The sequence below is a fragment of the Mastigoproctus giganteus genome, chromosome 6 (genome assembly GCF_048544385.1).
Source record: "Mastigoproctus giganteus isolate SK-2022 chromosome 6, ASM4854438v1, whole genome shotgun sequence".
Classification (NCBI taxonomy): domain Eukaryota; kingdom Metazoa; phylum Arthropoda; class Arachnida; order Uropygi; family Thelyphonidae; genus Mastigoproctus; species Mastigoproctus giganteus.
The window spans coordinates 182,094,196-182,119,048 of record NC_143580.1 but is presented as its reverse complement, the minus strand read 5'-3'; the positions used below and the strand labels follow the sequence as shown (position 1 = coordinate 182,119,048).

At 39.0% G+C, this 24,853-nt stretch overlaps 1 protein-coding gene across 5 annotated transcripts in view; it reads right to left on the bottom strand.

The window, feature by feature from the left end:
* Nucleotides 1-24,853, bottom strand: part of LOC150084794 (uncharacterized) — a 496,975-nt gene that overhangs the window by 320,433 nt on the left and 151,689 nt on the right. The window lies entirely within an intron of this gene.

Here is a 24,853-nt window from a genome sequence, read left to right as displayed (position 1 = left end):
GTTTTTTCATGCGGATTATTTTTCTATTTGTATATCAAAACAAATTACACTTTAAAGAAAATAATTATAAAAAAATCGTAGAGATATTTGAAATATTTTAATCCTGCCCTACTCCCAAACAGACCACATAATTTAAAAATATTTAAAACGTCTACACTGCATCGGTAAACCACAATCGATAAGAACGCCCGATGTTCAGCAAATTATGAAAACAATAAAAACCAGCTCAAAAATTGTAAAACAGGTTAATAATTATGCCTGGTTTGAACACAAGTGACGGAGTAAAGGTACTGATAGAAAAATACCCATTTAGCTGCTCTTGTAGGTGTTAGTACATTAATGTTACTGGAGGTGCGTGCAGTTTCGATACCACATATATAGGTTACTGTCAGGGGTTGGTATATCCGTATTATTAAATTGGTTTCGAGAAATTAAGTCGAAAACACCGTGACGAGGAAGTTTGCTCTGGAGATGTGTCTAAGTTCACTTCATTAAGTATACCCCTCCTGAAAAAAGCCAATAGCAGGATTACCAAATGGCCACCTGCTAGCCTGATACTGGAGTCGTGACCTCGAACAAATGCTGTCTTTAAATATCCATTAGTCAGTCAAATGCTGTTTGCGGCACTTAACAAGGCCATAAAAGCAGGAATTCATACATACCAATTCGGTCTTCTCATCGTGATTCTCAAATGGAATATGCTTGGATGGGATGAGTGCTGTTTTGTTTAAGGGACATCGCTGCGGTTACGATAAGACGTCACAAAGGAATCAATTAGTATTCCATCTGCGCAAAATTAGGAGGGCACGTTCTCTGACCCACCTCCTACCAAGACTGTGCATGTGCAAATTCTCATTCTTTCAAGTAAGGCTGGTGGTCTGACTCCGTCGGCAACCAACTATTTTCTTCAGTTGAAAGCTGGTAGCCTAACTACATTCAGGTGGCGCTCTTTTCATACAAGGAATGTGTGTGTGGGCAGAAAAAGTGTTTTTAAATCGCTCACCCACCCTAAAAGAATCCCTAACCCAGTGGTTCTCACACTTCAGTGACATAAGGATCCCTTTAGATTAAAAACATTTTGGCGACTTCAAGTGTAACAAAATTGTTTCTATGCTGTAAATTTTCTGTCTAAATATTTATAAGAGATTTCGGGCATTATTCGCAGATTCACTAAGTGCATCTACAGACCCAAGGTATTCCCGGAAGCCACAGTTTCAGAAAAATTATCCTAACTTATTTTATATCCTAACTTATTTTATATCCGATACCATTGCAACGAAGACAAACGCAGACAGCAGCGTAGCTACAAATTCCGGGCACTCCATAAATTTTCCACCGACAGCGTCCGCTCTTAAATATAGCAATTAAACCATACTGTGAACGAGTGGTTGCGAACCTCTATGCACCAACACTGGGGTGTGATGCGACCTTCTTGAAATGTACCGTGAGATTGGGAAAAATTGAACTGTATTCAATGGCAATTACTTTAGAGGTGCCTGGAATACAACATCTTTTAGAACAAAGTGTGACTCAAGTGAGAAAAGACTGGGAGCCACTACCATAAAGCATAACAGATCAGCCGTTTCCCCCGTCCTCTACTCCACATAGCAGTTATGCCACTGAATGCAGCTTTCGATGTCTCAAATTACTTTCAAATGTGATTCAAATAAAGCAAAGCAATGAAAGTTTTTCATCTGAAAATACTGCATAATACACAGAAAATCGAGTCTTCACGGATCTCGAGTATAAGCGAGTGCCGTGGATTAATTGATGACAGGTAGTCCAGTACTCATTGTTATTGGATAATAATGTCCCTTATACCGCAAACTACAACTGCACTCCCTCACAAAAGATAAGGCTGATTTAACTATTCACTGAACCCATCAGTAAAATGTGGCTATTCAACGTCCTTAAAGGTTCACGTGGGATAAACCAGGAGTATTATCTGGCTCTACAGGGGAACATAAAACTCGTATAAAGGCCCAGTAGGTGACAGCAGTGACTGAGCACATTTACCTTAATTATGATTACAGCAGGTTGTGTTTTATGAGCACCATGTAAAAGGTCGTGGAAAAGGTTACTGAAGTCACTACTGTACTTGTCTTTGCATAACAACAACTTACCCACGAAAATCTAATGCTTAAATAAAGTTCGACTGTAGCAGCATCACGAGCAGTTTTGGCATGAAATGACTGCAACGGTCTTCAATTACAAACACCGCTACCATCGTGAGGAGGAAATTTCTTGCAGTTACTGAAGTAAATGATTACCCCAATTAAACATTCTAGGGAAGATTATTTTGATCGAAGCGGTTAATCTGGAAAACTTTTCTAATAACCAGCTAATTACAAGTAAAACGTGCTGTTAAGGAGCAGAAATTTTTACTTCCACATGTTACTTATTATTACAGGAACAAATTCAAGCATAAGAAAAATATAAAACATTCACTCTGTGGAAATAGGACCCAAGTAAAGCAGAAAAAGGTATGAGGCTGCAATCAAATATGTATCTTTATATATATACAGAGAGAGCGGTAGAGAGATTCTTAACTTGCGGATCCAGCAGGGACAATAGTCAGCATCAACTGGAACAAATAGGCGCCTCCGTAGCCAGGTGGGAAGGAGCAGCAGTGCGTAGCACACGCTTCTTGATTAGTCCGGGGTTCGAGCCCGCCACCACCAAATAAGGAGGATGCGGAAAGGTCAGGGAATGACCACCGCATATCCCGGAGCAATATGGCCTTAGTTACTAATGCTCCTAAAAACCAAATAACAAACAACTGGAACAAATAATCTAATTTTGTTATTGGATATCTTAATGTTTTATAATATTAAGTTGTATGGCAATGATTGTATTCATTGTCGAAATGATCAATTGTAAACTCCTCTGACTTGTTGTCGTGCCGGAGTATAAAAAATCCAATTTGTATGCATATTACAAAAGGCTGGTTTAAAATTCGAGATAAATTCAAGTTACAATCCAGCTTAATTTTCAATTAGTGTCAGTAATATATCGTATTCCCTTTTTTATATATATATATAAAACCGTACTTACACAGGCAGATCCATTCTGTTTAAAAATACAGTACATCATCATGAGAGTGAGAGAGAGAGAGAGAGAGAGAGAGAGAGAGAAGATTGAAACTGGTCTAAATACAGGGTGTCCCATAATGAACTGCACTTTTGTTTTCTTTATAGCTCGAAAACGAGTGGTGGAGGGAGCGCGCGGCTAGTCCCTCAACGACCGTCTAAGAACTTCAAGAAGTGATGAGAATGTGGAGCGCGTAAACGTTTCAGTACGCGAGAATCAGCGCCAATCAGTTCGGAAACGTGCTGCAGAATTAAACTTTCCCCCGAACATCTGTACACCGAATATTGAAGAAAGATTTGATTCTGCACCCTTACAAAATCCAATTGGTTCAAGATTTTAAAAGAGCCTAACTTCATTGCAAGGGTAAATTACGCCAATGAAATGTTCGAAAGATTTACCGAATTTGGCAACATTTTGTTCTCTGATGAGGCTCATTTTCATTTGAATTGCAATGCATTGTCCTAAAGCAGCGTTTCCTAAACTGGGGCCGTAGACCAGTATGTGAAACGTTCAGAAGGTATCACAAGTAATGTGTTTATTTTTTTAAAAATATTAATGGAATCACAATGAATTTTGTTATAGAACATTACTTATTTTCTATACGATTAGTATATAATAATTGTATACATATTTCAAATTATTCGTTCTATGTATAGCAAATTGATAAATAAAGTTATTATATATATACTGTATGTGTGTGTGTGTGGGAGGGGTGATCAACAAACATGTTTTGATTTTTGAAGGGATCCGTAAATCTCAGTAGTTTGGGAACTGCTGTCCTAAAGTTACTGTTTGGGCTGCAATGTTAGCTTCTGAAATAATGGCCGTGCTTCTTTAAGGACTCGCACGGCCACGCTGTAATTAATTAATTAATTAATCCTGGACGCTATGTTCGAATGCCGAGAGATTTCCTGACCCCACAACTGTAGGAATTTCCAGGATAGAATACCAGGACATGGTTCCAGCAAGACGGGGCGACGTGTCGCACATCGAATGCAATATTACCGGTGGTTCGCGAACTGTTTCCAGAAAAACTAATTTAAGAGGTAACATCAACTGGCTTCCAAGAAGTCCTGATTTATCACCACTTGATTTTTGTTTGTGGCAATAACGCAAGAGCCGTGTTTACTCCAATAATCCAACAACAAGGGAGCAACTAAAAAGAAAATATCCGTCACGAAATCGCAAGCATTCCGCCAGCAATGTGTCCGCGTGTCTTTGAAAATTTGAGGGTTAAATCTGAGGAGTGTCATCGTCGTGAGGGACGTCATCTCGATGATCTTATTTTTAGAAAATAATTTTTCATTACGTGTAGAATATCTTTCATAAAAATGCATATTTTCTTCATTATGATTTTTTTCGTAAGTGCAATTCATTATGGGACACCCTGTATAGAGAAATGGAATAGATCTAAATACATCAGAGAGAGAGAGAGATGAAACAATGTTTCGCACACCTCACTGTATGTATTTTGATTACATGGGTAAACTAACTCTGTTGTAGCATGAAAGCAATTAGCCTAAGAACCAGAGACGAAACTACAAGTTCTGCTGAGAACTCACAATAACTAAACTTTTCGACCCTGATTTATGTTCTGTTTATACTCATTCTGTTTATACACTGCTGCTCCTTCCCACCTGGCTACGGAGTCGCCTCGGAGGAATGAAAACCCAAACTGCAATAAGGAAGGGTGGGAGGGACCTATACAATCATGCAGTAAGGAACTTTCAGAAATTTGTAGAATAAAGAAGCAGGTTGGTGGAAAATGCATTACTGAAAAATAAAAATTTACAAATAATGTTTAAGAGCGATGAACAAGTATAAACGATTTAGCAACGTGTAAATAGGCCCAAATCTATTACGGACACAGTATTAACCACAATAAGGACCTTATTTGGGAAAAATTAAGAAATCTATGCGCGCGAAACAGCAAATGCATTGAATATCAACGTCGGAAGTGCACTTTCTATAATTCAATGTTTCACCCCCCCTCTCTCCCTTCCCTCCCTCCAGATACGGACCACTTTTATATTTGAGGTAGAGGCCGCAGACCATAAAAATCTTATATTATACATACAAATAATTAACTATTTTTTCAATACAATGATGTGTACTCATACAGAAGGTTGGTTACGTTAGGCTGTTATAGGTATACCTCTATTTCTCATCACTGCTAATAGGATGTTTGCCTACTGCAAAAAAAAAAAACTTATCAAGTCCCACAGACTGGGAAACTGCCGCAATTCATGATAAGTATACCCGGTTTTGTGTCTGTGCAAGGCCATATTGCAATGCATACACTACATTTTTTTTTTTTTTTTTTAAGACAAATTTGTTTTGTGGTCTGCATCTGGCTGTGAAAACAGTAAGCGTAATCGTTTGCAGAATTATCCAGCAACCAAGTTCTCATTAAACATTTTTAAATGTTTGTAGGTGCGTTAGCATATATGCATAAGTTCCTACTGTCTTCGTTATGCTAGTCCGTCTGTCTGACCGCATGTAACAACTTGACTGCTAATGGATAGGTTTCCATAAAATTTTATATTTCTCTTTTTTGGAAAAATTTGTCGAGCCATTCCAAATTTTATTAAAATCGGACGAATAGAAATCCCGCAATTATTACTTCTTTGTCCGTTCGTCCGCATATAAAAATTCGACTCACAGTAGAACGATTTTATGAAAATTTATATCTGGCTCTTTTAGAACAACTTGTAAGGCCTTCCCAAATATCATTAAAATCGGACCAATAGAAATCCGGCAATTATTATTCCTTTTCCCATATACATTGAGTGATCACTGAATTATGACCACCTACCTAATACTTCGTAGGTCCTCCTTTTGCCCTCACAGTACAGCAGCTATCCGACGTGGCATTGTTCAACAAGATGTCGGAAGCATTCGGAAGATATAGCCAACCAAGCTGCGCGTAATGTGCCCAGCAATGCAGGTATGGAGGTGATTGGTGTATCCAGACACCTGGTATGCCTTCCCATAGTGCCCCACAAGTGTTCTATGGGATTGATATCGGCGGAGTTCAGAGGCCAATCGATATGCTGGAAGTCAGAACTGTGTTCCTCAAACCATTCCTGCACAATAAGTGCCCGATGGCTCAGCGTATTGTCATCTTGGAAGACACCATCGCCATTCGGGAAAAAGTGTAACGTCTTCTAACGTCTAACTTGTATGCTCTTTGCACCACGCGAGTCTTTTACGCCGATGAACGTTGGTTAGGAGAGGTTGCCGTAGGGGTCGTCTCCTAGTATAGCCCATACGTGCGAGCGTGCGACGCATGGTCATGCCAGATATTGTTCCGGGTTGGCCCATGTTGTATTGGGTAGTCAACTCTAGAACAGTGCTTCGCCTGTACGAGTCGTTGGACCCGGCGCTCACCTCTGACATCAAACTTTTGTTGCTGACCTTTGCAGTTTTGCCGTCGGGTCGTTGTTTGACCATTTTGACGCCAATCCTAGTACACTTTAACTACGGCGGCTCTCGAACACCCCACCAGTTCAGCCGTTTGGGAAATCGAGGCACCAGCTCGTCGAGTTCCCACAATCTGTCCTTTATCAAAGTCCGAGATAAATCCTTCCTTTTACCCATCACGCTCGGAATTTTACTACCCACTGAACCACTGACACCTTATCTATGATATGTAAGTCGACTAACTCCGCACTCTCGTACCTCACGTGGTCAACGGGTTGCATTCAGTTTTCATATCGGTCGTCATAATTTAGTGATCTCAGTGTATATTATACAGCCTATCCTTATACCGTATGTTGTCGCTGAAGCACCTTTGTTTTTTTTTTTTTTTTTTTGTAGGTTGTTGGCGCATCGGCTTCTGTGGCCATAATGTACCTCCCAAGGTTTTTAGCATTAGCATTAGCAGAGGCATATGATGCAAGAAAGCAAGCTTATTCAGCATCAGCCAAAAAAAAAAAAAAAAAACCACTCCCATTTCACCCCTCCGTTCGTTCGAAATACCTGTCCAGTTGAGCTTTAAATTTGTTTAGGCTATCAACTTCAACAACAAGTGATGGAAGTCGGTTCCACCAACCAACCACCCGCTGGCCAAAGGCAAATTTCCGCACATCTATCCGACATCCGTCCTTCCTCAATTTGAATTTATGCCCTCTGAGGTGATTATTCTGAGAAAGATGAAGAATCCCATTGGCATTGAGCATGCTCAAACCATTCAAAGCCTTATACACCTCTATCAGATCACCTCGCCGGTGCCTAGTCTCCAGACTCTGTAATTTGCAAAACTTAAGCCTTTCTTCGTAAGAGCAACCCTTTGTTCCATTTACTAATCTTGTTGCCCTTCTCTGTACCCGTTCCAGCAGCTCTACATCCTTCTTGAAATGAGGCCTCCAGACCTGTATACAGTACTCAAGATGTGGCCTTACCATTGCCTTATACAAGGGAATAATCACCTCCTTATCCCTGCTAGAAAAATTCCTGTATATCATTGACAAGACACCATGAGCTACTCTTGCAGCTCGTCTGCACTGCTCAGAGAACTTCATATCTGCCTGCACAATTACCCCCAGGTCCTTTTCATTCTCCACCACTGTCAGTGTAGTACCGCAGAGTTGATACGTTGCTCTGGGGTTACTGTTTCCCATATGCAGCACTTTACATTTGTCGATGTTAAACCTCATTTGCCACCTCTCAGCTCATCTGTTCAACCTTTCCAGATCCTGTTGCAGCAGCATAGCGTCAGTATTGTCCTTAACGACCCTGCCAACCTTTGTATCATCTGCAAACTTGGACATTAAACTTGATATCCCATCATCAATATCATTCATAAACACCGAAAACAACAACGGACCCAACACTGAACCTTGAGGAACTCCACTAATAACATTAGTCCACGTTGAGCAGTGTCCATTGATTACCACTCTCTGTCTTCTGCCACTCAACCATCCCCTTATCCATAGCAGCAATTTGCCTCCAATGCCACACTGCTCCAATTTGTGCAGCAGTCTTCCATGTGCAACAGTATCAAAAGCCTTTCTAAGATCCAAATATATAATATCAAAGTTATTCCCTGCATCCAGTTCTTTTGTGACTACATCATAGTATCCAATCAAATTGGTCAGGCAAGACCTGCCCTTAACAAAACCATGCTGCGTCTGAGCTATAACTGAATTCTTGTCTAGATGATCCTGCAGTGCTTCTTTAACCAGTGCCTCCATTAATTTACCTGGAACAGAAGTTAAACTAACAGGTCTATAATTACTTGTGTCAGCCTTTGAACCTCCTTTGTGAATTGGGGTCACATTTGCACATCTCCAGTCCATAGGTACCTCCCCTGAGTCCAAGGAAGCTCTCATAATTATGGCTAAGGGTTTGCTTACTTCCTTTGCTGCCTCCTTTAATATAACTGGATAGATCCCATCCACCCCAGGTGCCTTTTTTATGTTTATCCTCAACAATCTCTCCTCCACTTTCCTCTCAGTTATTACAAAATCATCCAGCTCATTGCCAATGTTTACTTTACCTACGTCATTCTCCTTCCTGAATAACTCCTCATGCGTGAATGTAGATGCAAAATACTCGTTTAGATTGTTAGCCACCTGAGCAGGATCCTCAACTGTTGAACCATCAATATCCAGTGGACCAATCTGATTCATCCCTTTCCTTTTCGAGTTCAAGTATGTTCAAGTTTTTGCAGTACTTTGATCCAAGCTCGAGGCAGGATTGGGTTGCCAGGCAGGCACTTTACCCACCCAGCTAGCCCGGTCGGCACTGAAGCACTGGATATTATGTTAGTTGCCATGCGCTGATTAAAGAAATGAATGTACAATAAGACGGATGCGCAGAAACGAAATGTTCTGAAAGAAGAGCCTTCCTTTCACAAGCACTTCTACGAAATCATCATACTCAAATGTATAACCTAATTGGCTTCTGACATGCCTCAACAATTTATTTATTGATTTATTTACAAACTTCTCACCCAGGGCACGTAGACGCTAAATAATAGTGAGAACGCTGAGAATTACAGATAATCAACACAAAACAGTCACTAGTATTAAAATATATACAAAATTTGGATTTAAAAAACAGAATAAAGAGCAATTCCTTATACATAGACGGTTTAGGTGTAAAATCAACATTGCGATTATCCAATACCTGAAGGAAACGGAAAAGAGGACCTCCAAGTAAGTGTTGAGTACGAGGGACAGGCAATGAGAAATTGGTTTTATAACGAGAAATCAAGTGGAGTATAGTGAAAGGTATGTGTTCAAGACGAGATGGAGAATCGATAATAAGAGTTTATGATACTGTAGACAAAAAGAGACCCATGGAGTTGTCTGGAGTGAAGAGGAACGATTCTGAAGCAACGATAAAGAGCTCCATAGTTTCGACACTGAAAGGCAAGGCGATTTTGAAAGAATAAGAATTTAATGAATTTAATTTGAATTCTTTCAAGTCTGTGAGAAAGATATGCCTCTTGTGGAGACCAAATAATATCAGAATAACGAAAATTGGGAAGTATAAGTTGCTTGTAGAGAAGAATTATAATTCTGCCACTCTTGAAATTGGAGGAAGAAGGCTTAATTAATTCAAGAAATTTGGAAGTCTGAGAAATTACGTGATCAACACGGGAAGAAGGATAATGGTCAGATCGAAATAGAACACCTAATTCCTTGAATGTATCAGTACTTGCAATTAGAGAGTTTCCAATATAATAATCGGTAAAGACGGAGGGTCTAACTGCATGATCCGAGCGAAAGCGACATAATTTACACCTGAATGGATTTAGAAACAAGTTACATTCAACAACCAGAGTGAGAGGGAATCAAGACAGGACTGGAGTTCATCACTGTCAATTGAAGAATAAATAATTTTGTGAAATTTACATAGAGTTGCCACTCAAATTAGGATCTCACGGTATTTTAAATTTCCCTCATCACTTAACAGTCCGGTGTTGTCACCGAAAACATATAAAGGAAGTTCACTGAAGCATTTGTGCCACTTAATCTAATGGTGCGCAACCTGAGGTCAAGAGAGTTCGCGTAAATATTAAAAAGAGGTATAAAATAAATATGCTGTACTCAGACTAAGAAATATTGTAGCTGCGTAAAATAGGACCACAAAACATCGGGTCGAACATAAAAAGTTTGCGGGTCACTGACCTAATCCATCATGAATATCACTCTGACTCACTGGTCCTTGACCCTGTTAGGTCGCAACCAGCCGCTAGTGGGGAGGGGGGGGCTTTCTTTGGGGGATCTCCATGATTGCCACAAAATAAAGTTATGCTACTACAAATTAAGTTAGCTGACCTTGCTGGTAAGAGGAATGGGGTAATGGGAGCAAAGATGAATTTGCACTTGTCAATATGATGCGGAAGGCCAACGCTATTCAATGGACCTCGACTCCGAAACCTGCTTCAAAAGAAACCTTGTGTTACGAGTGAAAACTAACCAAAAGAGTGATCAATTATCTTGACATTATTTAATGACTTGTTTTTGTTTACTGAAAACTTCCATATCTCCATGATCAAATCAATAATACTTTTTCAGAGGAATGCATCCTCTTCATTAAAAAAAAAAAAAAAAAGTTTGTATTGTATAATTAAAATTACACATTCGAATCGCCAATGACCGGAGAAAATTGGATTCTTGTAGAATGATTTCATTCTACAAGAATCCATGGAACATCAGCTACTTTTGCCATAATGTGGCGGTTCACACGAGCTAGATACAAATACACGTATATCTTTATTGTGTATTAAGCCTGTGTTCCTGGGCCGATCTTGGATTATATTCCAGAGGCTTTTCGGAAAGAACTCTTGATAAACATTACTGAAACTTTGATAAGTCACAAGGGCCCTTGTCACTTATCAAACAAATAACAATACAAGTACCAACGTTTGCAAAGCAGAAAGAACCCTGATATATAAAAGGAAACGGGGGGGGGGGGGCAGAGTTGGATGCTTGGTTCACGTATCGGATACAGGCAACCCCAGTATAACACGATACTTCTACAATACGGTTTCGCTCTAACACGGTATTTTTGAGCTTTTGTTCGTGGAAAACCCTGCTATTACGTTGTTTGTAATTTTCCAACTCTTTTTGAATACCCGCTGTTGACTCGCCAGTCAAAAAAAAATAATAATAATAAATAAAAATATTGAGAAATCCCTGTATTTTATTTTGTTGGGAAATTCCCTTGTTACGTTCTGTGATATTGAACTTGTACTTGTTGAAAAATCTAGATTTCAAAATTTTATTACTATTGGATTTAAGATTTAAGTCATCCAAACGTTGAAGTTATGTTCCTACCATCACGGTTGTACCGGGTTAATACAACTTCTTTCATCAGCCGTTAGATAAAGGCATTATATCAGAAAATCGTTACAATTGATTTTGCAAAAAAATTTATTCCGAATCCATTGAAGTAATGGAGGCATGGAAACATTTCTCCATTGCGGACTGTATCAGAATCATAGCTTTATCGCTGAAAGAAGTAAAACCGTCAACGTTAAATGCATGTGGGAAATGTATGATCATAGTCAGTTCATTCAGGAAATATGACTGAACCGGCAGAAAACGGAATCGGTGCGATAGTAGAACTTGCTACGTCGGTAGGAGGGGAAGGTTTTGATGATATGACTACTGAAGTCCTCCTGGGTAGAACAGTTGATAGAATCGCCCTCCTCCACCAGGTGTGGGGAGGAGTTCGAATCCCGTCGATGAAGGGAGGAATTTTTATGGGTCTTTTTCACAACGTTGCCGAGTTAGTCGGGCAGCATGATTTGAAAATAGAAAATCGACCTCAGGATACGCAATTTATAGACAATATACACGAGTAATATGGCCTCAGTCGCCAATCCTCCTAAAAAAAAAAAGATATTACTGAAGGCGTTCAAGAATTATTGGTCGAAAAGAGGCCAGCATAGCGGATTTTGTGCAAATGGCATCGAAGGTGAAATTAAATCAATTCAGAGGATGATAGCGCAGATGAAAAGAGCCCAAAGTTCAAAAATGCTTACTTCCAGACGATGAAATTCACAAAGATTTATCAAGCAAAAGCAAATAAACCCAGATTACTGATTTCTTAAAGAGCAGAAGATACACGAAATCTAGAATGATGTATTTTCGTTAGTTTTGTTAACATTTTATTAACGAAATAGTGTATTTTTGTTAGCTTTTGGAACGTAACCCCCCCCCCTTTTTTGTACTTTTTCTTAGTCCCGTATAACACGGTTTCGCACAACACGACATTTTATAGGAACATAAGAATCGTGTTACACGAGGCTTACCTCTATTTTGGTCACAGTGCGCGAATCCATAAGATTTTGATCGTGTATTATTGCCTATACAAGATGTTCACAGGCCGATTTACATACTGGGTGGACTGAATAACTTCGAATAAAACTCTCGACGCCTAAGATCAACTAACAATACTTATGTGTTCCCCCCCCCCCCACGAATTCGTACAGTTTTCGACGGATTCAAACCAAAACCTTCCAAAACGAGTGCGTAACCAATTATGCTGCCACGGAGAACTACAGACTACCAGAATAACAGTACAATACCAGCATGCGAATATCTTTTGTATGTAATACTGTATATGAACTTAAGCGGAACGTAAACACGTTTTTCACAATGTTCTGTAATTCCAACATTTTAATCTATTTTTCTAAAATGAAAAGCAAACTTATGAGATCACCGTGTCTCTATGCTAATAAATTTGGTATTTACAACCCGACTGAAGCAAATTTATACTAGACAGCAAAAAAAAAAAAAAAAAAAAAAAAAAAATGGAAATTTTTAAAATTAGAGTTCTGGGTTCGATGCCGCTGTAGACTGGAAGAATTTTAAAAGAAATTTTCCGATTTAAAAACTTTTAAATGATTCTTCAATCGAGGCTCGGTTAGCATATTTCAAGATATTTTCTCCAAGGGGATTCTGAATAGTTTTTTTTTTTTTTCAGCCAGCAAATCGGCCTGTAATCACACATTAGTACAGACACAGCAAAAGGAAGACAACGGTAAAGCACCACATCAAGTGTGAATAATTTCCCTGGTTAATGTTGCTGTTCTCTGGGACCGTCTAACAGAGGATTCGCATTAGAAGAGGAAGAAAATGAAAGGCTACTAGTAGAGTATCCTGGTGTTATTTCAATCTGTCAACTAAAACAAAGATGGATGCCGTTCGAATTATGTGCATCACCCATTAGAAAAAAACGTTTTCAGTTTAATGCAAACAAAATTTACAAAACTTGTAAGAGTAAGGGGTATTTTTTATTTTGTACGTTAAAAGAAAACTGAAATAGGATCCATTATTAGCCGTACCTAAAGAAAGCGGAAAGCAGGCTCCACCAGTTAACCGATGAGAATCTTGTGAAATTTTAAGCTAAGTTTGCTTTTAGTAAATGAGTCTGGCGAAATAACTGCAAAATAAAATATACAGCAAAATACTGATTAAAAAATACTCTTTTGTAACTTTTATTATTTAATTTTTATTTATTTTTGAATTACTGCTGAATAAACCTAATCGAAATGATGTTATTTTTGTTTGTGAAAATGAAATTTAATTCTTTAAAGTTTTATTTCGTTATCCACCATCCCTTCCTCATCACCAACTTGCAATTTCTCTGTCTTTCTGTGTGTGTACACACACACACTTATTTAAAAAATACATAGCGTTCTCAGAAATCAAAATTAATATTTTCAAAACATTGAGTACATTAAAATTCAAAGTAGTAGTTCACTTGATTCCTTGAATTCTGTAAACCCGTCACTTCATTAAAGAGATATTTCAATTCAAATCATGTCCCACTTATTTACCGCATCCTGTACATAAACTGGTGATATAATATTGCACATCAGTCATCATTTTGAACTTCTACAAGCTCGTACGAAAATATTCAAAAACTTCTTTGGAACCCGGAAGTGGTAAACAGCCGAAGTGAGCTGTTGCATGACGTTATGGACACCCAGGAAATGACCCGTGATATTACTAATGAAAGTTCTGAAACGTATAAAATCGAATTTTGATTCTGAGGGGAGAACATGAACTTAAAACTGGCCTGCAAGGTCAAGCCAGACAGATGGACGTTTAGTTATTCGTTAAGCAACTGTGTGGTACGAATCAAATACAGGAAACAATGTATAAAAGAAAAAAAAAAAAAAAATTACATGGCTATGTTTTGGTTCAAAATGAAAACAGCATGCCGGAATTCAAACAAGTAAAGTTATCTGATTGGATTACGCAAACTTAAATTTGTTTTGTTACAAATAAGGAACTGGAAGCTCAATTTAATACAATTTTATTTATTTATTTTGAAGCTCTTAAGCCCCATCCCCCTTTCTTCCAAGGCGAAATGAATCCCGGAGATAATGAAACTTGACAGTTAAAGGCGACGTCTATAAGATCGTTATACCGGATAAACATTTGATAACGTAGAGGGAAAGTAGCTGTTAGATCATTTTCTGTAATCGAGGCGGGGAAATCCACCATTACCCTGATAGAAGAGTCAAGCGACAGTCACGCTACGTGCACTGCAGCTGTAATTTTCGTGCTGCTTTTGTGACTTTATAATGACATACAGCTGTGTTCTATCAGAGGGAGAGACCTATTAATAACACGACTTCTTCCTTCGAAAGGGCTGAACAATTGTCAATTATTAATGTAAGGCGTCTCCTGAAGTGGCCCAAGAGTTCCGTATTTCAAATGAGCTGATTAAGGATTTTCAAGAATGAATTCCCGAAAGATCAAAATGAGAGTTTTGCATCCTTATTCTTATAGAAAGCTGAACTTTCATTATCGAAATCTAATGTAGTTATTTACGAAAATAGATAATAAAAATTATTTTAAAGATAAAAATCGTTTTGCATTAAAAAACAGCACAGGTAACGTAAACAAGGCCTAGACTAAGGCCCTGAGGCTTTCTTAAGCGCGAAACCTTGTGAAGCAAATTAAATTCCGCCAAAGTTACACGACCCCCCCACCTCTTGTTAGTGATCATAATAAGCCTAGGCCCCTTCTTTGTTTTCTAATGTAATTTCTTCTGCTAAGTCACAATCCCGTATGACAGCAAAACGTATGTAGCCTAGTGGTCAGGCGCGCGGGTGCATAAGTACACGTGCCTTGAGTGACCGGGATTCAAGCCCGTGACTGCTGAATGCGGTGCTGTTTCTTGTATTCTGTGTATCTTGTAAACTCCTCTGACTGTTTAGTCGTCCCGGAGTATAAACAGAAAATTTATTAGGCCGCCGTAGCCTAGTGGTCAGGCGCGCGGGTGCATAAGTACACGTGCCTTGAGTGACCGGGGTTCAAGCCCGTGACTGCTGAATGCGGTGCTGTTTCTTGTATTCTGTGTATCTTGTAAACTCCTCTGACCGTTTGGTCGTCCCGGAATATAAACAGAAAATTTATTATTTTTATTTATACGGGATTTCCTTCATAGTGGCATGGCATAGGTGCGCCGATCTGACCTGCCATAATCCGAGCAATTAAGAAGCATCAAATAACCGATGGCACAAGTGAACTCGGTGCAAATATTCAACCATAACCGCTGGATACCTACAATGCTTTAACATACTATTTGATCCCGGAGTGATACAGAGTGGTGAAAGACCCTTGCCGTTGAACCGTTGATGTAGCCACGGTCCTAGATATCCACCGAAAACACCCTGGGGATCATTATCCACTGGTTTAGACCAGTATTTCTCACACCAGTGAGTGACGGTAGAGTTTAAGGAGGGCGGCCCAGATGTTCTCTGATTGCTTTAAAATATTAATAATATATATTTTAGTGAATAATATATATATATGTATATATATATATATATATATATATATATACACACACACACACAGGTGTTCAAAGAAAGGGCATCACCTAGAAATTTCACATTTCTAACCCTTTTTCGCGATGGTGTTACATTAATGACAAGCATCACAAATAGGAAAAAATATAAACAAAAGATATTTATTAATAGTTAAGGCAGAGTTAAGTAATATTTGACAGGTGCTCTAAAAATATTCCAAAATGAGCGTTTGCAATTTTTATACAAAAGTTTTGGTAAACACAATTATGGCTGAAATATTATCAAAGACCTCAATTTGCTTCAGTTTATCATTTTAAATGGGAAAAAAAAGATGAAAGTTCACCTGGTGCAAACTAATATTTAGTTGAACCGCCTCTGGCCTGATGACAGCAGCACACCGTCGAGGCATTGACAAGATCAATTTCTGAAGATAATGAACTGAAAATTCGTGGTTCCAAACATGAATTATGGCTTCCTGGAGTTCACGAAGGGCCTTTGGTTTCTTTCTGGCAACTGCAGATTCCACACGATGCCAACAGTTCTCTGTAGGATTCAGCTCCGGGATGTTTCCTGGTCAGCTAACAGTTGTAATGGACCGTTCTTCCAACCAATGTTTCACCTGTAACAAATGTAAACACGTTGTGTCGAACCTCTAATGCAGAAATGAAGCTAAAGTAACTACAGAAGTGCCTACTTACACTTTTCACCCGATGACAAGGAGCAGAGTCGTCCTGAAAGATCCAGTTACTTGGCAGGTTGAAATGGTCTCTAATGGTTGGCAGCAATTTGCCTTCCAATATAGCCAAGTATCCATTGGCATTTACGGAACCTTTTATAAACTGCAGGTGACCTACTCCGCGATACGAAATGCACCCCCATATCATTTGGCTGGTAGGGAATTTCACTGTAGACACCGTACAGTCTGGATGGTATCCTTCACCACGTCTACGGCGAATCGTTTGTCTCCCATCAGAGCCATGCAGGTTGAATTTCTTCTCATCCGAGAAAATAACTGACTTCCACTGCTCGGGGGTCCATTTGACATGCACCTTACGCCAAATTAATCGGGCCTTTTTCATTTTGTGTGTGAGGAGGGGCTTCTTCTTAGGACGACAGGCTACAAGTCCATTTTTGAAGAGGCGTCTTCTGAATGTTACTGCACTTACTACCATTCCTGTATGTTCTTCCCATTCTCTTTTCGGCTCAGATGAAGAAGCTTCACGGTTTTTAAGGCATAAGCACTTCAAAACGCGGTCCTGTTTTGGCATAGAAACTCGTTTGCTTCCAGTTACTTTTTTTCCTATCAGCAGACCCAGTATTCTTGAGTTTGGAAAGAAATCTACTCACTGTCACTAATTACAAGACACTATACATCCTTCCTCACGTAAAGCAACAATAGCACTCTTTCTTCGTGGCGTTAACTGCACGTAACTCGCTATTCTGACACAAGCATGGAATGACTGCAACTCCTGCAGAGCGTGCTTATATAGCTGAAAGTAACAGCTGATGTAATATTACGTCATCACCTACGCGTGTCAATATTATCTGATGCAATCTGTAAGAAATATTGCCATATACTTACGTTATTCGGACGACAATTACAATTTTAAGGGGTGATCACTTTCTTTGAACACCAGTGTGTGTGTGTGTGTGTGTGTGTCATTTAATCAACATATAAAACAACCAGAAGGCGGGAATTTATCCCTTTTCAGTCTGACCACCACAGAACAAGAAGTAAGTAAGAACCCATTCTCATTTAATCTGATACATACCCGTTGGGCTTTGTGTCGCTTATCCCAGTTTGCTGATTCTGACACTATTTTTACAAAATTTAAATTTAACACACATTTTACAAAATTTTAATTTAACACATATTATATTTTCTCATTTATTAGCACTTCCCATTTAATTTCTATACAATCACCTAAAAATTAAAATCAGGCAAAACTGGAATGGGGATAACAGAAACGGGTAGATATGAGACATTCTTTTAGTCTGGCTATCGGTGTGCTCAAAGCCCCCGAAGAAGTAGCAAACCGATGACCAAGTGTTGTTGTTGATATGGGGGGTTTGATGGCGCATAAGCTACTTTGGCTATAATGCTGACGACCGAGTGAGAGAATGTTATTTACAATTTTCATTGTTTATTGTTATTTTCATTGTTCATCATCATTTTTATTTCCATTAATATAATTTTATCTAGGCCTTTCAGGCTAAAGCTAGTTTACTTTTACTAATTTGTTAGTTTCGTCCTTATACACCTAATTCCCTACAGATAGATACTATTAAATAAAACTGACTACAGAAGTTATATGTGTGTGTGTGTGTGTGTGTGTGTGTGTGTGTGTGTGTGTGTGTGTTGCCTTTTGACAACGTTTATGCGCCCTTTAAATGTTGAGATGAGAGATTTTATCTGATTTCAAAGGGAGAAGGCAGGGTGTTTGCTTTGTGAGTTGTTTTGGTTTTTCAGTCCGCACAACATGAAAATCGCCTCAACTTACATACGCACATTTGTAAAGACATAATAAATGCAGTGCCATGTCGTCTTAGATGCTAGTGCGCTACACAGATAATAATAACAGCATATAAGCCACCTCCCCGTCATTCCAAGGGTATAAGAATATATTGTATATTTTATGCATTACGATTTATACATGGGCGTTTATGCACAGGCGCATGAGGGACGCTAACTGTCCTCCCCCTCTCCCGCACAGGAAAACTTAAGAAATGGTTCGTACATGATCCACAGGATCTCCCCCTTGGGATGAAAAAAAAAATTTTTTTTCTGTTTATACTCCGGCACGACAACCAAGTCAGTAGAGTTTACAATAAATCGTCAATACAAATATTTATCGAATTTAGTAGTCACGGGCTTGAACCCCCGATCCATTAAAGGAACGCGTGCTATACACTCATACTATCACTACTCGGCTACGTCAAACCTGATCTTGTGCGGAAGCTCACCTATTGACTTTGTGTCTCGAGCTCTGACAGATATATCTGTCTCTGGATTTATATATGGTATGCGAGCCCCTTTCTTAAGAAGATCGCGATGATTGAAATATAGTGGACATCGCTTATTGTGATCACTTCGGGATACAGCTGTTCAGCGTTGTTTATTGATGCAGGGAGGAAATGTGTACATAAAAAAGTGGAAGAGAATAAAAAGAAAACATGAAAATCAAGCAATATAAAGTACATTAATTTGACTGTCCACTATTTCATTAAAATCCATATAAATCATTAAAAACAAATAGATAAAAGTATTAAAATCAAGAATCAGAAACAGGTTAATGTTCTACTGTAAAACAGTCACATTGATTAAAAGAGACAGTCAGTGAAAAAAATCTTTCACGGAATAATGACACCGGCAACCACTCAAAACTTACGTACCAACAGCAGTAACTGGACACGCAATGTGTCGGAATTCAAGAATAAAATTGGGATGTTGCGTAATCACTTCCATGCGTAATCACTTCCATTACAATAAACGTCATTTTTCACTTCCATGCGTAATCACTTCCATTACAATACGTATCACTTCCATGCGTAATCACTTCCATTACAATAAACGTCATTTTTCTATATATTAGTATAATTTCTATATATTAGTATTAGTATTAGTATATATATTAGTATCTATGGTCGATGTTGAGCCTACAGTAGAAGAAGTTATTTTTTTTGGTTTTTTTATTAGGAGCATTAGCAACTAAGGCCATATTGCTCCGGGAATATGCGGTAGTCATTCCCTTGACCTTTCCGCATCCTCCGTATTTGGTGGTGACGGGCTCGAACCCCGGTCTAATCAAGAAGCGTGTGCTACGCACTGCTGCTCCTTCCCACCTGGCTACGGAGACGCCAGTAGAAGAAGTGAAAGCAGCCATACAATCCCTGAAGAATGGCAGGGCACCAGGAGTGGACCAAGTCACCACAGAAGCGATCAAAGCCGGGGGAGATGTACTGCTTCGCCGACTACACTCACTCCTCAAAACCATCTGGTGCACTGAACAAATTCCGTTAACATGGAGGAAAGCCATTATCGTACCGATCCACAAGAAAGGTGATAACCGGGACTGCAAGAACTACCGTGGCATCAGCCTCCTTTCCATCATCGGAAAGGTCTTTATGAAGATCATCCAGTCAAGACTGCAAAAACATCGCGAGCAAAGCAGTCGAGAAGAACAGGCAGGATTTAGACCCGGGCGAGGATGCTGTGATCAAATCTTTGCCATTCGTCAGCTGATGGAGGAGAGGATCCGGTGTGGACAGCGAACCGTCATTGTTTTCATTGACTTTCTGCTTTCGACTGTGTCCACCGGCCTGCCTTATGGAAACTACTAGAGGTTGAACATGTACTTCGAAAAGTCATCACACTCCTCCAAACTGCATACAACGGTTTAACCAGCCAGGTGGGCATCCAGAACGATTTATCTGAGGAATTTACCATCCAAACTGGAGTCCGCCAAGGGGATGTAGCCTCCCCGTTGCTTTTCAACATCGTGGTCGACGCCATTATGAGGCAAGCATTCAGAAACAGACAGGGCATACAATATGACAAGGATCACTATGTGACTGACCTGATGTTTGCTGATGATAGTGCTATCCTTGCCGGTAACGACGCTGAAGCCACGGACATCCTCTACGACATTGCCCGGCCATACGGTTTGAAGATCAATGCTGGTAAGACAAAGGCCCTGACAACAGATGGGTCGCAAGCCACCATCTATCGCGAAGGCGTCCAGATCGAGCAAGTGCAGGACTTTAAATACCTTGGGTCGCTGGTCCAGGAGAAGAAAGTTGCATCCACCATGGAAATCCACAGCAGAATTGGACAGGCGGCCACTGCGTTCGCCTCGCTCAAATGGTGTCTGTGGAAGAGGACCAACATTTCCACAAAGACTAAAATCCGACTCTTCCGGACTTTGATCCTGCCCATTCTTCTTTACGGATCGGAAACATGGATTTGTCTCAAGTTAGATTTGAACAAACTTGAGGTATTCCAAATGCGATGCCTGCGGCAGATCTTGGGCATCTCTCTTCGCGACCGCATCACTAATGATACCATCCGCGCCAGATGCCAACAGCAACCAACCATTGCCGACCAAATCCAGAAGCGAAGGCTCAGATGGTTTGGCCACGTATGTAGAATGGGCACGAACAGAATACCATCCACACTCCTTTGGAGACAACGACCCACCCAATGGAGCATCCAACGGACCGCGCCTAGGAAAACGTGGGCCAAGCAAGTAGAAGATGACTTGAAGAGCCGACGTCTCGACCTTATTCAGGCCAGGACTGAAGCCATGGATCGTAAGGTATGGAAGAACATCACAGAGCAAGTCCGAAACCCTGCGGCACCTACAGCAGCATACTGGTTGCGTGGCCAACCGCCTCCCCCAGCTGCCAGCTAAGGACCAAAGAAGAAGAAGAAGTATAAGGGACTTCATAAAACTGATAACATTATCCGCGATCACAATAAGCGAAATACATTGTATATAAGCACCACCGCACTACACTATTGGCGAGCAAAAGCCGGGATTGTGTAAAATTGGGATCGGCGGCGCACTTATGCCCATATATAAAAATGTGGGTCGCGAAGAAAAAAAATGTGGTTAAGAATCATTGGTGTAGATCTACACCAATGATTCTTAAACTTCTCAACGCTATGGACCACCTTTCACTTAACAGACAGTCTGTTTATCAAGACACTGCATATTAGAGAGAGAGATTCTCAATCACATTAATTATTAAATGCAAACAGTTATTAGTACAAGGAAGAGTCATATCTTGAGCAAGTTTCTGCACAAAGACCTGTGACCACGCATTAAACTGTGAGAGAATGTGGCTATGAATGAGACGATACACAATTTAAAACTTAAAAAGGTCTGTGTATTAACATATTAAAGATTATCTACCCCGAAGGCAGTCAGTCTCCCTCAGGCTAGAAGCCTGATAACGCAATTCCTTTCTCTCATCAGCCCTGTTTGTCCATTAACTGAGCAAACGAAATGACATCACTCAACTCAAATTTAGTGTTCAACGAGGAACATACAAAAGAGGTCATTAATGAATCCACAAATAGATGAATATGTCACACATGTTACTTTTTTAAATTGCACCGTATCAAGACAAGTGTTAGACTTAATGTTTCTATTTTTAGAAGCGCACACTATAAAAATGATAATGCAAGACCAGACGTAGCAATAAGAACGTTCCAGCAAGGACATTATCGTTACATAAACAAGTGCAGCAAACTGCAGGCCAACCACGTGGATGAATGTAGCAAACTGTTTTTTTTTTTTTTTTTTTTTTTTTAACATTAACATTAAATTAGCAGAATTGCGATGCTAATGTCAGAATGCTATAATGGTCGAAAGAAATGTCGCCTTATAAAACAAATATCTTAACAATCTTTCACCTACAACAGGTGTTTCCAACCTTTAACAAGTATGCCTCCAATTCCCACTTTTATTTCAAAGTTTCGACTCATGTGCTTCTTTATATTTTTTCCCTTTTTAATGTAATTAAGATTGACTTCGGTTTAATACTATATTTACTGTGTTTAAGATGATTTCACTTTGTCTTAAACTGTTAACTGTTTAAATAGAACTAACGTGATGTTATTCTTCTTGACAACTTTCCCTCTAATTCGTTCACAATGCGAGGGATTCTGTAACGTTTTCGGTCAAAAACCTACCAGACATGTTTACATAATTCAATATGAATGAATAATATAAAATTGACAAAATTTAATTTTGTCCATTTTATATTATTCATATTTCTAAACTTACTTAATGAAACTGACTTTTCCTCGTTTTTCAAAATGGTGAATAAAAAACAATTTCAACATTTTTCTTTTATTATTTTTATTTATTATTAATTTTTTTTAAATAATAAATCGAATCGAAGTAGAAGATACAACGTACTTTGTATCTTCTTCCACTGTACTGTAAATTTCATTTCGATCCTGCTGTAAGAAACAGCAGGATCGAAATAGATGGTGATTATAATTGGAATACCATCTGGAGACAAAATGGAGAGAAGAAATAAATATACTCCAGTCAGGATACTGCATAATCCTCAAGCATGATAAATTTGATTCAAATCAAACTATAAATAAAAATTACAGGGGAAGTGGGAAGCAGACACACATACAGGCATGTTGATCTCACAAGACAGCTTACTTCCCATTTTTATAATTTAGAGATAATAGCAATGTTAATCATTTTAAATGTAATTTTCTCTTAATTCAAATATTAAAACAAAACTTTCACCTCGCCTGTTTTCGAATTCCTCGGTTAAAATTGTGTGTGAAGGTGGGGTAGTTCGAATAAATTTAAGGAAGAATTAGATAAATTATTAGAGTGAGTTGTATATAGGTGATGTGGGAGTTTTTTTTTTTTTTTTTTCTCCTGCTGATGCTGTACAAGCTTGTTTCCTTGCATTATTTGCCACTACTGATATTCACGAAATAATTGCATTTTGACTTTACTTCGCAACTGTTTTTTTTTTCCTGAAATAATTCTTCGAATTATAGGGTTTTTTTTTTTTTTTTTTTTTTCACCTGGCAAAAAGGTGAAACCCACGTTTTTTGAAGGCAATTTTAGAGAAAAAAATATTTCACTGTATATAGTTGAAACGCAGATTCGCTACCGCTTACTAAATCAAAAACTCGTCGCCGCCGCCACTGTCACCATTATGGTCTGTACGTTCGCATTCTTCGGAGTATAACGTCTTCAGCTAAATCAAGGGCATTGCTGATTCCAAATTTCTTGAAACACGGCAACCATCTCGCTTCACTTAACTCCTACGAATTTCTCATCCATTCGCACACCTGTGAAATTGTTGGCCGCTTCAATATCTCATTTGGTGTCAAATTGCGATTTGGTATCTCCACCCAGTTGATCCACTTCTCACGCAAGAACGCTTTAAAGAGTTTGTTAACCGAGGTGTCCAATGGCTGCTAGCTAAGGACCTCCTTGGATTACAACTACCTCAGTGTTTAATTCAGCAACCACCCGTTTCCTTGCCTCCATTACGTGTGATCTGAAAATGGACACACAGTAAAAAAGGTGGGGTAGTTCGAATGTAATTTTATTGATTTTTCAGTAGTCCACCTGGACGTTTTAACCATTCTTTCTCTAGATACGGCCAGAGATAAAGACATCAATGCGTGCACCTTCGAACCATAACGCAGAGAATTTTGGGCAACATTTTCCAAGAAGTGCACATATTCCTAAAAATAGCGTATTTATATTCTTTTCGATTTAACCAGGCATAGTTCCTGCTGTATGAGCTAAATTTTGATTGTATTACTGTATTGTGGTATGGCCAACATAAATCATCCTGCTAGTAAGAAACACTCAGCTTCAAAGTAACACAATGAAGAAATACTGTAAAAGAACACAGTAGACTTGTTCTTCGCTACTGTAAATCATTGATAACGATTGAGGTATGAAGCTCGAAGTGCTATGAATTCTAAATTAACAATTGTATTAAAAATGATTTTTTTTTTTTTTTTTTAAATACTCCGATACTTTCCTAAAATGGCCAGAGGAGGTAAAATCTATTACAGCTGTTTCCAGCAGCTAGCATTCAGGGACCACAGTAAACAATGGCCTCTGAATTTTTTTTTTTTTTTTTTTTTTTGTGGCAGCGTACGGGCTGCCACAAACATACGATTTTGGCAAAATATCCCTCTCCCATTCCACATAATGCACATGACTTAATCTCCAAACGCCAGTAATAAAATACAGCCTAATTTTTGTAGGTGAGAAAAATGCTATAAAAAATCTTAAAATTACCAGAATTTGTAGTTTTGCTACTGAGTGTAGCTACCACTTGTTCTCTTGCCTCTTCAGACGGTCTGTTACGTTAAATAATGTAGGGGCTCGTCCCTTTCAAAAAATAACGTGATGCAATTCAATGACACGTTTTTCTCCACAGTTATTGCACTGGCCTACATTTTTAGTGGAA